Source organism: Natrix helvetica, assembly GCF_964273705.1.
Source record: "Natrix helvetica genome assembly, chromosome: W".
Taxonomy (NCBI): Eukaryota; Metazoa; Chordata; class Lepidosauria; order Squamata; family Natricidae; genus Natrix; species Natrix helvetica.
Window position 1 is genome coordinate 35,173,140 of NC_138555.1, and position 11,323 is coordinate 35,184,462.

Sequence of the window (11,323 nt, forward strand, 5' to 3'; positions counted from 1 at the left end):
GTAAACCATGATATGTGGATTATAGATAGTGGAGCGTCTTTGTGCATAACTAGGAATAGACATAACTTTGTCAAAATGTCTGCAAGCAAACAACATGTGTCTTTGGCTAATGGGTGGAAGCTAAAGGCAGCTGGGGAAGGAACTGCACACTGTGAATGTGTAAAGGAGAAATTGCATATGTTGTATGTGCAGAGACTTAAGTTCAATTTGCTTTCAGTAAGGGCGTTAGTCAGTATCGGTTACACAGTAACATTTAAAGGAGATACATGTCTCATAGAGAAAGCAGGTAAAATGGTTACTGCTAATTTAAAGAATGGTTTGTATGTAATGGCTGATGAAAGTGTAGTTAATTCTGTGTATATAAATGTTAAACCGCATGATGAATGCATACATTTGTTACACAGGCGTCTGGGGCATATTAACTTTAAACCATTACAGCAAACGGCTAAACTAGTGGAAGGAATTAAGTTGAAGCCATATACTAAGTATTTGAACTGTAACGTTTGCAGTAAGGAAAAGAGTAAGGCTAATCCTGCAAACAGGCTAGAAGGCTTTAAGACTGAGAAACCTCTAGAAGTAGTATTTGCAGATTTAATAGGTCCCATGAAACTGTTGCAGAAAATGAAAGGCTTAGACTTCTCAGGATACAGGAAAAGTTTATTTGGCAGCCAGGTTCAGAAACGTTAGCCCATGGCTAACGTTGCTAATTTCTGAACGACGTTCATTATCGAAGCACGCATTCTTATATATTCTCAAAGACAGTGTAACACGGAAACACTTAACTCATTTCTTATTGGTTACCTTGAGGAAAAAGCCTTATAAGGAGATGGGGGTCTTACTTCTCCTTTTGTTACAGGTGTGGACTACGTGCCATTAACGAACTTTAATTGAACCTTGTGGTTTTGGAGTTTTGACATAGGGCATTTGCTGGAACATGTTGTGGTTAAAGGCTGATGACATTTCCCTGTCCCTTTAAGCAAGCTTCTAACTGTCCCTTTTATGCCACGTCTTCATTCTTATATTTTAATCCATATTTTATTCTACTTTATTTCCCCCCTTCTAGACTCTATTAAGGCCCACAATTGAGTCTAGCCTGTTAGATTAACAATATAAGCATGCAGGATACAGAATAGCAAAAAAGCAAGGATACAAGCAATACACATCTTAGGGCTTATCTTCCAAAATCACTTTCTCTACTTCTAAGAGTGCAATTTGAATATCATCTTCTTTAAGGGTATGTGGGATTAGGCTTTTTATTTAACATTAACTACTTTTCACCCTGTGTTTCCTTTACAGACCTCATAACGAATTGTTTAAGCAAGGGTATTATGCAAGGGAGGAAGGCTAAACTCGCGATTCCACATAATAAAAGAAATAGCATTTGCTTGATCCAACCTGTTCCCGGTAGCCAAGAGAACCACACATCTGTTCCTTGTACTTTTTAACCAATAGAGGAAGCTCAAACTCGTAGTTCTTGGACCACCCCCCAGACTTTCCCTGATCTATTCATATGGAAACAGCAAGCTTTTCCCACATAAGAAGAAGACTCCATTTCCCCCTACACACACTCCTATGTTCATAGAAAAGGCATGGGCTTGGAGGTTCTTTTCATTAGTCCAGACCTGTAAGGTTCCTGCCAAGTACATACCAGTCAGGGGCTGTAATGGAACTTCTTGGTTAGGGTCCATTTGCCTATCCCTGAGAACTGGTCCTTCAAAGAGATGGGGGGGAACTGGTGTTTCCAGGGGGAAAATGAACACAAAATCCCATGGTGGATTGTATTGAAAGCCAAACGGGAAGTCGGGGTGGCTGGAATGGCCTTGGGGCAGCTTCCAGTGGTCAGATTCCCTTCCTATCGATTAAAAACAAGTGGAGGTTGTAGCGAGAAAGTGACCCTCTGTTGGAAGAGCTTGTGAGAAGAGGGAGACATGCTGCGAGTTAATTTCACATCTACAAGGGTTTTCCTGGGGGCAAGGTACATTTCAGATGGGCATTGTTCCTCTGATAGTGACCCCACAGGAATGCCAGGTTCCTGATATCGTTTGATGCACAAGGACTATCTTAGCTTTGTTGTTGTTGTTGTTTTCAAAGATCTTGCTCAACTGAAACAGCATGATAAGGTAAAGATCCAGCAGACAGACACAACCAGTATTTTTGACCCAGGGCTGGATCAGACTGATTGATTAAGCTTTGACCTAACTCCAGCACTCTTTATAGTCCCCTTTTCTCAATTGTTGCAGGGGTCTGTTTTCCCTATGCTTTGCCCTTTTCTTACAGGGTTTATCAAATAATTGACTTTAGGTGTTGGGATTGGCTTACGGTTCTGTCCCCAAGCATAAACGATGCACCGTTGGCGGGAGCAGACCTGTACCACATCCTGTAACTTGATTCAACCCTGTTCTCCGGGATTTTTAGCATCCACAGATCTTTCTTCAAGAGCAAGGGGGGTTGCTCGGGTATTTTCGCAACATTCAAGACGTTATCACTTAACAAGCTCATTGCCAATAACAGCCAGAGCCACAAAAGGCTCATAATTGTCCCTCACACAAAACTTCTCCTAACACAATTCTTTTATCTTACTGAATCACCGCATCAGGGAGGGGTTATATATAGTTTGAGGAAGGGCAATATGAGCTTTGGGCAATCCACAAAACCAAATCTTATTTGCTAAACATATCACCCACAATCCGAAAACTCCTATTACACTGCAAAGAACCCATTCCCACGGTTCCTCAAACATAAGTGTCATCAGATGATTCGTTTTCCTCTTGATTACAATTAATGATCTTAGCCTCAGCTCCTGTCTTCCTCTGGAGGGGACAATTCCTGAGGGATGAATATGCAATGCAACAAATAAGTACATTCACTAAAGCGAGAGATAGTACAGTTATGACTATGAATACTTGGCTTGCCATTTCCTGACAGGTGCTCAACCTTTCTAATACATCTTATATCTAATAAATGGAACGTTGTCTTCCTCCTCCAAATCTTCAGCCATACGTCGAGAAGTCAGCTTCCAAGTGTGACTTCAGTAGGGCCTCTTCTGCCCTGTAATTCTGCCCATTGCCGGTAGGGCAGTTTTTAGGGGGCGTTTCTTTAAGCATATCACTAGAGGACGGGCTTCTTCCTGGTCTGCCTGCCAATACTCATCAGCAGCTGGCTTAACTCGAGTCCAGTGAATCCAAAACTTGGATTCCAACACTTTTACTGCAAGTGGAGAACACATGACCACAGTATATGGGCCCTTCCATCTAAGTTTCAAATTCTTCCCTTTCCAGTGTTTTACCACACTCTGTCCCCCATCTGAATATTATGACTGGAAGTTGTTAAAAATGGTGGGGGTAAGGGAGACACAATACTGTTGGATTACTTGTATTTACTTATTCAATTGTCCCACCATTTGATTCACCCATGAGGACCCCAGCTGTCCTAGGTCCCTTATATTATTTTTCAAATTATGGCTTATAACTGGTGGCCGTCCAAACATCATTTCAAAAGGAGATAATTTAAGTTCTTTACATGGAGTACATCTCACAGACCAGAGAGCTAAGGGTAGGCATCTATCCATTTAAAGTGGGTTTCAAAACACACCTTATCTTTCCCTTAACAGTGCGATTCACACATTTGCTTAATTTCTTTCCTGAGGCCGTTAAAAGACCTCTTTCCCTATAATCAGCAGTATTGATATGCAAAGTAAGGAAGGCATACAGAGTCAGTTCAGATGTTCACCCTTTCATTCTTTGTCCTCTCTAATGCACTGATTAAAACCCATAATTCTGCTACTTGGGCACTAGTGCCTTTGGGAGAGGTCCACTCTCAAAGACTTGGGCAAGAGAGACTACTGCATAGCCTGCATAATGTTCTCCCATAGTAATGAAGCTTGATCCATCAGTGAACAAGTTATAGTCTGCATATTTCAACGGCACGTCCGTTAAATCTGGTCTGCATGAAAACTGACTCTCAATGATTCTCATACAATTATACTCAATTTCGGGTCCTGGTATTGGCAAAAGGGTGGCAGGGTTTAGGGCATTTGTTTGCTTCAAGGTCACTTGTGGATTTTGAGTCAGGAGTGCCTGATATTTGTAAATGTCCCTTCATTTCTAAAATTCCTTGAATTGCGTGGCTAGTGTAGATATTGGTAGGCTGTCTAAAAGTTAATTTATTAGCTTCCTCCATTAGGAGAGCCGTGGCAACTAGAATTTTAGGCAATGTGGCCAGCCTTTTGCAACACAGTCCAGTTGTTTAGATAGATAAGCCACAGGTTGTTGCCAACTTCCTTTTTCTTACCAGAGCCTGAGATAATTCTGACTTTAGGGCTTTGTACGCCTGTTTCTGCTTTAAACCTCAAGCAAGGGTTCTTCTTTTCTTTTTTTTTCCCACCCCACTTCGTAGATGCATAAGGAGGTTTGGCTAGAAGCGCGAAATTTGAAATCCTCATTCTGCAATATCCTGCTGCACCTAAGAATTCTCGCAACTCTTTCCTGGTCATGGGTTCGCAATTTGGCATACAGCTTCTTTTCACTCACATCCTATTACTCTTTGTCCCTGCCTTATGGTGTACTTTAAGTATTTAACTTGGGGCTTTTCCAGCTTTTTGCCTTGGGGCACGGTGTCCCTTGTCCATTAACCGATGAAGCAATTGATTGATTGGTATTTTTTTTCAACAAATGTCCTTCGTCTGTTCGGTTACTGGGATATTATCTACATATTGGAGTAGCACATTTCCATCTTCGCAAGGCTGGAAATTTTCTAGGTCTGAGGCAAAGGCTTCACCAAAAAGGTAGGTGGATTTTTAAATCCTTGGAGAAACCTAGTCCAAGCAAACAGCCTCTTTTGACCCGTTACGGGAGTTTTCCTACTCAAAAGCAAACAGTTTTTAGTTGTCTCTATGTATTTGAGATGGTGAAGAAGGCATAGGCAAACAGGCATGGCTAGAGGCTTTACTTGTATAATTATTGGTGCATGATGATATGCATGGCCTGGTGGATTCTTGAACCACCATTGCCATATCTCATCTGGGGGAGTGCCTCATCATTAGAGCCATTTTATCTTCCTCAAAGGACAGTGTAGCTCCCATTTTGCATAGGATATCATGACCCAAAAGAGGAACTGGGCATTCAAGCATGTCTTGGGACATTCTTATAGCCAGTGGCCTTTTTTTTTTCCTTACACCAATTACATCGACCTCTGCTTTGGGCTTTGGAATTATTTGACAATGCAACTGTCAGCAATTCAGCTTTACTTTGCATCCTGTCATCTCTCTTTCTTTCTTCTACTTTTCACAAAGACCTTTCATGCAATTTTCATTTTATTCAATCCACCCAGACCTATATGCACAAATACCCTGAAACAACACTTTCAGGCCTGGGGAAGAGTCTGTCCCTTTAAGTCTTCATTTTTTAAAAAAATTACCTGCTACATTTCTTAGTTTTGCTCGAAGTTATGCCCGTTGTTCTATCTCCTTAAGCACTAGATTGTTAATACCTGTCTCTGCCCTGGTGTTGTGTTTCTAATTTGGATCTCTAATTTTTAAAGATCCAAACCTTTCTTAACCTCCCAGCAGCGCTGGCATATTTTTAAAGATCAAGATGTATAGAGACAATGTATAGAGATGTTTGTCCACACATTGTTTGCATTCGGCCAGGGTTCTAGGTTGGATCTCCCAGCAGCGCTGGCATATTTTTAAAGATCCTGATATATGGAGATTTTCATTAACACATCGTTTGCATCTGGGTGGGGCTCTTGATTCATCTGATGGTGGCCAGAATCTGAGGCCCTATTCAAAGGCACCCCAAACCTTGGCACAATGTCTTTTAGTACACACAAAACCAAGAGATCTCTAAATCTCACTTTCTGGAAAAATTGTGGGGACATCTATTTGCCACACAGCACCTGGGAGCCCTGTAGAAGGACCTCCAAAGGAAGTTTCCATGCTGTCTTTGGGTTGTTTTGTCACAACAGAGACAGTCTGCAGCAACCTGATTAACAACAGCATGTGTGCCTCTAACTACCGATTCCCGCAAACAACCTCCTCGACAATTCTTCCGGCAGGTCCCCTTGCCTCCCACTCTATCTAAGAGCCTTGGCGAGAAAAAAATGTCTTTCCTCTTGCCTTTTGAAGTTCCTTCTTCTCTGAGGTTTTGAGCCCTTGTATGCTCATTCCACAAGTTCAGAGATGCCTTTCCTGACCCCCCTTTTTCCCTAATGTCATCTGCAGAGTGACCAATGAAGATACAATACAATACAATTGCAGAGTTGGAAGGGACCTTGGAGGTCTTCTAGTCCAACCCCCTGCCCAGGCAGGAAACCCTACACCATTTCAGACCAATGGCTATCCAATATCTTCTTAAAGACTTCCAGTGTTGGGGCATTCACAACTTCTGGAGGCAAGCTATTCCACTGATTAATTGTTCTAACTGTCAGGAAGTTTCTCCTCAGTTCTAAGTTGCTTCTCTCTTTGATTAGTTTCCACCCATTGCTTCTTGTTCTACCCTCAGGTGCCTTGGAGAATAGTTTTTGACTCCCTCTTCTTTGTTGCTCTTTTCTGCACTCTTTCTAGAGTCTCCACATCTTTTCTACACCGTGGTGACGAAAACTGAATGCAGTATTCCCAGTGTGGCCTTACCAAGGCCTTATAAAGTGGCATTAGCACTTCACGTGATCTTGATTCTATCCCTCTGTTGTGCAGCCTAGAAATGTGTTGGATGTTTTGGCAGCTGCTGCACACTGCTGGCTCATATTTAAATGGTTGTCCACTAGGACTCCAAGATCCCTTTCACAGTTACTACTGTTGAGCGAGGTACCACCTATACTGTACCTGTGCATTTCATTTTTGTTGCCTAAATGTAGAATCTTACTCTTTTCACCATTGAATTTCATTTTATTAGATAGTGCCCAATATTCAAGTTTGTCAAGATCCTTCTGTATCTTTAGCCTATCTTCTGGAGATCATATTGACCATTCTCTTATTTTCGTCAACCTCAGGATCTAATGTGGTATATTGCCTAAAGTTTTGGTAAATGCATTCTAGGAATTCCCCTGGATTTTCATCCTGTTTCTGTTGAATTTAATAGACCTTCCCTAAATTCTTGACTTTTGTTTGAATCCTAACAAAACTAAGGTCCAATAGTTTTGCAGCTGAATGTACTAGGTTCCTAATCTGGTTCCTTCAGTAACCATGTCCAGTCTGGATATATATATTGTATTTGTTGTATTTGTACTGATAAATAAATAAAGGGAGACTAGTATAGATCTATTTCGAGCTAATTAGCTCTCATCAGCTAGCCATACCCTTACTGGGATTTGAACCTGGGCTGTATTATATCTTAGGCAGGAGTCTTAGCCACTAAGCCACAGGCTCGCCTCCTTATCAGTTGAGCCAGGGAAATAGGTATGTATTTGTGTTACAACCCCTGGTATGCCCAAATATGGGAGGAATGGTTTTCTGCCTGCATGGTCTTCTGTGATGAGCCGAAGGACAGAAAGAGGGAGTAGTGACCTTCCTCCCATATTTGGGCATACCAGGGGTTGTAACACAAATATATATATATATATATATATATATATATATATATATATATATATATATATATATATATATATATATATATATATATATATATATATATATATATATATATATATATATATATATATATATATATATATATATATATATATATATATATATATATATATATATATATATATATATATATATTTTCGTAGATTTTCACGGGTGTAGGTATGCTGGTTTTGTTGTATTCGGGTCTTTTCCCGTGTAAGGTTGAGATTGTCTTTGCAACGTTTCAGCAGGATCTCACCTGCTATCTTCAAGCTGTGGGCTTAAAATGTGATCGGAGCTGCCGTCTTTCTGTAAGTCTTGGTGGGAGGGGATGGGGTGCTGGCTTTGTTTCAGTAAGTGGAATGATTGGTTGTGTGGTTGTATCATGATTGGTAGATTGGTGCTGATTGGTGCAGGCTGTGTGTGCATTGTTGTTTTGTATTGTAACGGCTTGGGTGGTGGGTGGTGTTCGTTCGTTGGCTAGGGCTGGTTTCCAGATGTTTGGTAGGCGGGAGGTATCATCACGTTTGTTCATGTTGTGGGGGTGTTTCTCTATTTCGATGGCTTCCATGATTATTCTCTTGTGGAGGTGTTCTGTTTTGGAGATTAACCTGGCTCCTTCAAAGTTGATTTCATGTCCTGTAGCTTTAAGGTGCTGGAAAAGGGAGGAAGTTTTTTCTTTTTTTCTTACTGCGTTCTTGTGTTCTGTGATGCGTGCATTTATCCTTCTGTTTGTTTGTCCTATGTATATTGCTGGGCAGATTTTGCATGGTATTTTGTAGACTCCTTGGTTTTCTAGCTGGATTTTGTCTTTGGGGTTTCTTAAGATGTTGGCTATTTTTTGGTCAGTGGTGAAGGCTGTCCTGATATTGTGCTTGTGGAGAATTTTGCTGATTTTAATATATATATTTCCATCAGACTTTTTATGTCAGCCCAAGCACACTGGTGAGTTCAAAAAAATGGATGCAAAAGGACATGCATCTCATCTGGATTTTCTCTATAAGCAGGAATTTGATTTTTTCCAATTACATAAATCAGCCATTGAGAATGGAGCATATATCCTCACCTTACGTAGCTCCCCCTCAGCTTCTGGCAATAAAATTCCCTTAGGGGCAATCTGAGTTTTTATCTCAACTGCTCCCTTGGACTAGGTTTGTGGTTCACTCCCTTCGATAACCTTTTTTTGGTTTTCTTTCTCCTGGCCCCACCTAATGGGACCGTTTGTTCTTTCTTTTTAACAAAACAAAAAAACACTTAAACACATCATCAAGGACAACCATGCAAGTTAAAACAGATAGGAACTAAATGTTTCGTTGAGACTCTCTTTTTCTTTTTCTTTCCTCCTTGAGGCTTGTACAATAGGTGTGAGGATAATTTCTCTGTCAGAGACTTTACTAAAACTCTCTCAAAGCTTTTTTTCTCCTCAACATGCATTGGAGAGGCGTTCGAGGAACGCTCCCCACCTTCCCATGTTCTATTTCTAAGACACTGTCACCGACCTGGGGTGCCGGAATACCACGGTCGCCTTCAGGAACTGCGATGACTTAACCACCCACACAAACCTAGAGCCTCATTAGGATACGCTGGTTCCATTTGGAAGGGATGCTATTCCGGGCTCAGGGGGGTGATTGGGCCCCCTCTTCCACTCCTAACTGAGTGGGTCTACAATTCTTTTGATACTTGCCTGCAGGCATCTTCTTTCTCAGCAGGCGCAATTTTTATTAACTTGTCCTGATCCTGGTCAGATTCTTGGATCGGTGGTGTCCTCCAGATGCCCAAGAGGGGTCATCGGCCCCCTTCCAGAGAAGGATCTCCGTGGCGCCTGAAGAAGGGCGAGATGGCCTCGATTGGGCACCGGTCGGTCCGTTCCGTCCTCAGCGAAATATCGCTCTAAGTCCTGCCGCCACAGTCGCCAGAATTGTTGCAGAAAATGACAGGCTTAGACTTCTCAGGATACAGGAAAAGTTTATTTGGCAGCCAGGTTCAGAAAAGTTAGCCCATGGCTAACGTTGCTAATTTCTGAACGATGTTCATTATCGAAGCACGCATTCTTATACATTCTCAAAGACAGTGTAACACGGAAACACTTAACTCATTTCTTATTGGTTACCTTGAGGAAAAAGCCTTATAAGGAGATGGGGGTCTTACTTCTCCTTTAGTTACAGGTAAGGACTACGTGCCATTAACGAACTTTAATTGAACCTTGTGGTTTTGGACTTTTGACATAGGGCATTTGCTGGAACATGTTTTGGTTAAAGGCTGATGACATTTCCCTGTCCCTTTAAGCAATCTTCTAACTGTCCCTTTTATGCCATGTCTTCATTCTTATATTTTAATCCATATTTTATTCTACTTTAAAACCAAGTATTGGGGGTGCACGTTATGTGTTGAGTATTGTGGACCACTATTCCAGGTATGGGTTTTGTTACTTACTGAAGGACAAAACAGAGACATTTCAGCAATTTTGCAATTGGATAAAGTTTGCTGGGAGAAAAACAAAACTTAAGGTAGTTACCATTGTAACTGAAAATGGAAATGAATTTGTAAACCAAAGTTTCCAAACAATGGTAAAGAAAACTGAGATTGAGCATAAACCTGCTGCACCATATAGACCCCAACACAATGCATTTGTGGAAAGGAGAGGACAGTCATTGCAGGCAATGGTAAGGACGATGTTATCCAATTCAGGTTTACCGGATAAGCTATGGGGTGTTGCAGTAGTATCTGATCCACCATTAAGGGCTAAACAAAAAACATTAAAACTTTAAAGGCAGCGAGGAAGAAATAGACAATGATATCATCACCATTAACTATGATAAAAAACCTCCCATCACCTTCAGTAGTGATGAGGAGACCATTTCAACATCTCCCACTTTTTAGCAACAAGTCTAAATATTCTGCCTTTTAAAACAAAAAACAGAGGAGATGTTGCAGTAGTATCTGATCCACCATTAAGGGCTAAACAAAAAACATGTGCTCAGAAGAACTATCTCTGGTAATTTTCCACTACGTGTAGGCCTCTGGAAGGAGGCTGAACCACGTTAGGAGGAAAAACAAAGGAGAAAAAAGGATCTCATCACCACAATGCCAGGATGAGCAGCCAATGTAAACATGACCAAATATGGTAGTGTTAAACCTAGTACAGGAAGCATGACCAAATATGGTAGTAAACCTATTACAGGAAGCATGACCAAATATGGTAGTGTTAAACCTATTACAGGAAGCATGACCAAATATGGTAGTAAACCTATTACAGGAAGTATGACCAAATATGGTAGTGTTAAACCTATTACAGGAAGTGTGACCAAATATGGTAGAGTTAAACCTATGTATGTACCCTTTACTCCGCCCTTCCTTGTTTACCAATAAAAGAGGTCCCCAGAGGCAACTCTGGGCGCGGCTTCATCCCGAGGAATCCTGTGTGGTGTCTTCACTCTCCATCTCATGAAATCGGCCCCCGGAGAAGGCCTATGGCCAACCGGGAAGATTGAGCCCCGGTTCTCCACAATGGGGTGAAGCAATGATGTGTGCTAATCATCTTCTGAACAACGTTGTAAATGCTTCTACTGGAGAATTATCATTTACTAGGTGGCATGGTAAGAAACCTGACCTTAGCTACCTACATACGTTTGGAGTTCCTGCATGGGTTCATATTCCAGCACAGATCAGATTAAAGGGACAAACCCGTGCACAACAGTTAATATTTGTAGGTTATAACTCAAACCATAGATCTTATAGCTTTTGGGAACAAGGGAC

The 11,323-nt window shown here is 41.3% G+C and overlaps 1 long non-coding RNA gene across 1 annotated transcript; it reads right to left on the minus strand.

Annotated features, from left to right (window-relative positions):
* Window positions 1-10,720: 10,720 nt before the first annotated feature.
* LOC309400775 lies at window positions 10,721-10,979 on the minus strand. Its single transcript, XR_014176720.1, has 2 exons — window positions 10,893-10,979; window positions 10,721-10,778 (listed from the first exon to the last, which is right to left on the minus strand). It is a non-coding gene; the product is annotated as an uncharacterized lncRNA (long non-coding RNA).
* Between the last annotated feature and the right edge of the window lie 344 nt (window positions 10,980-11,323).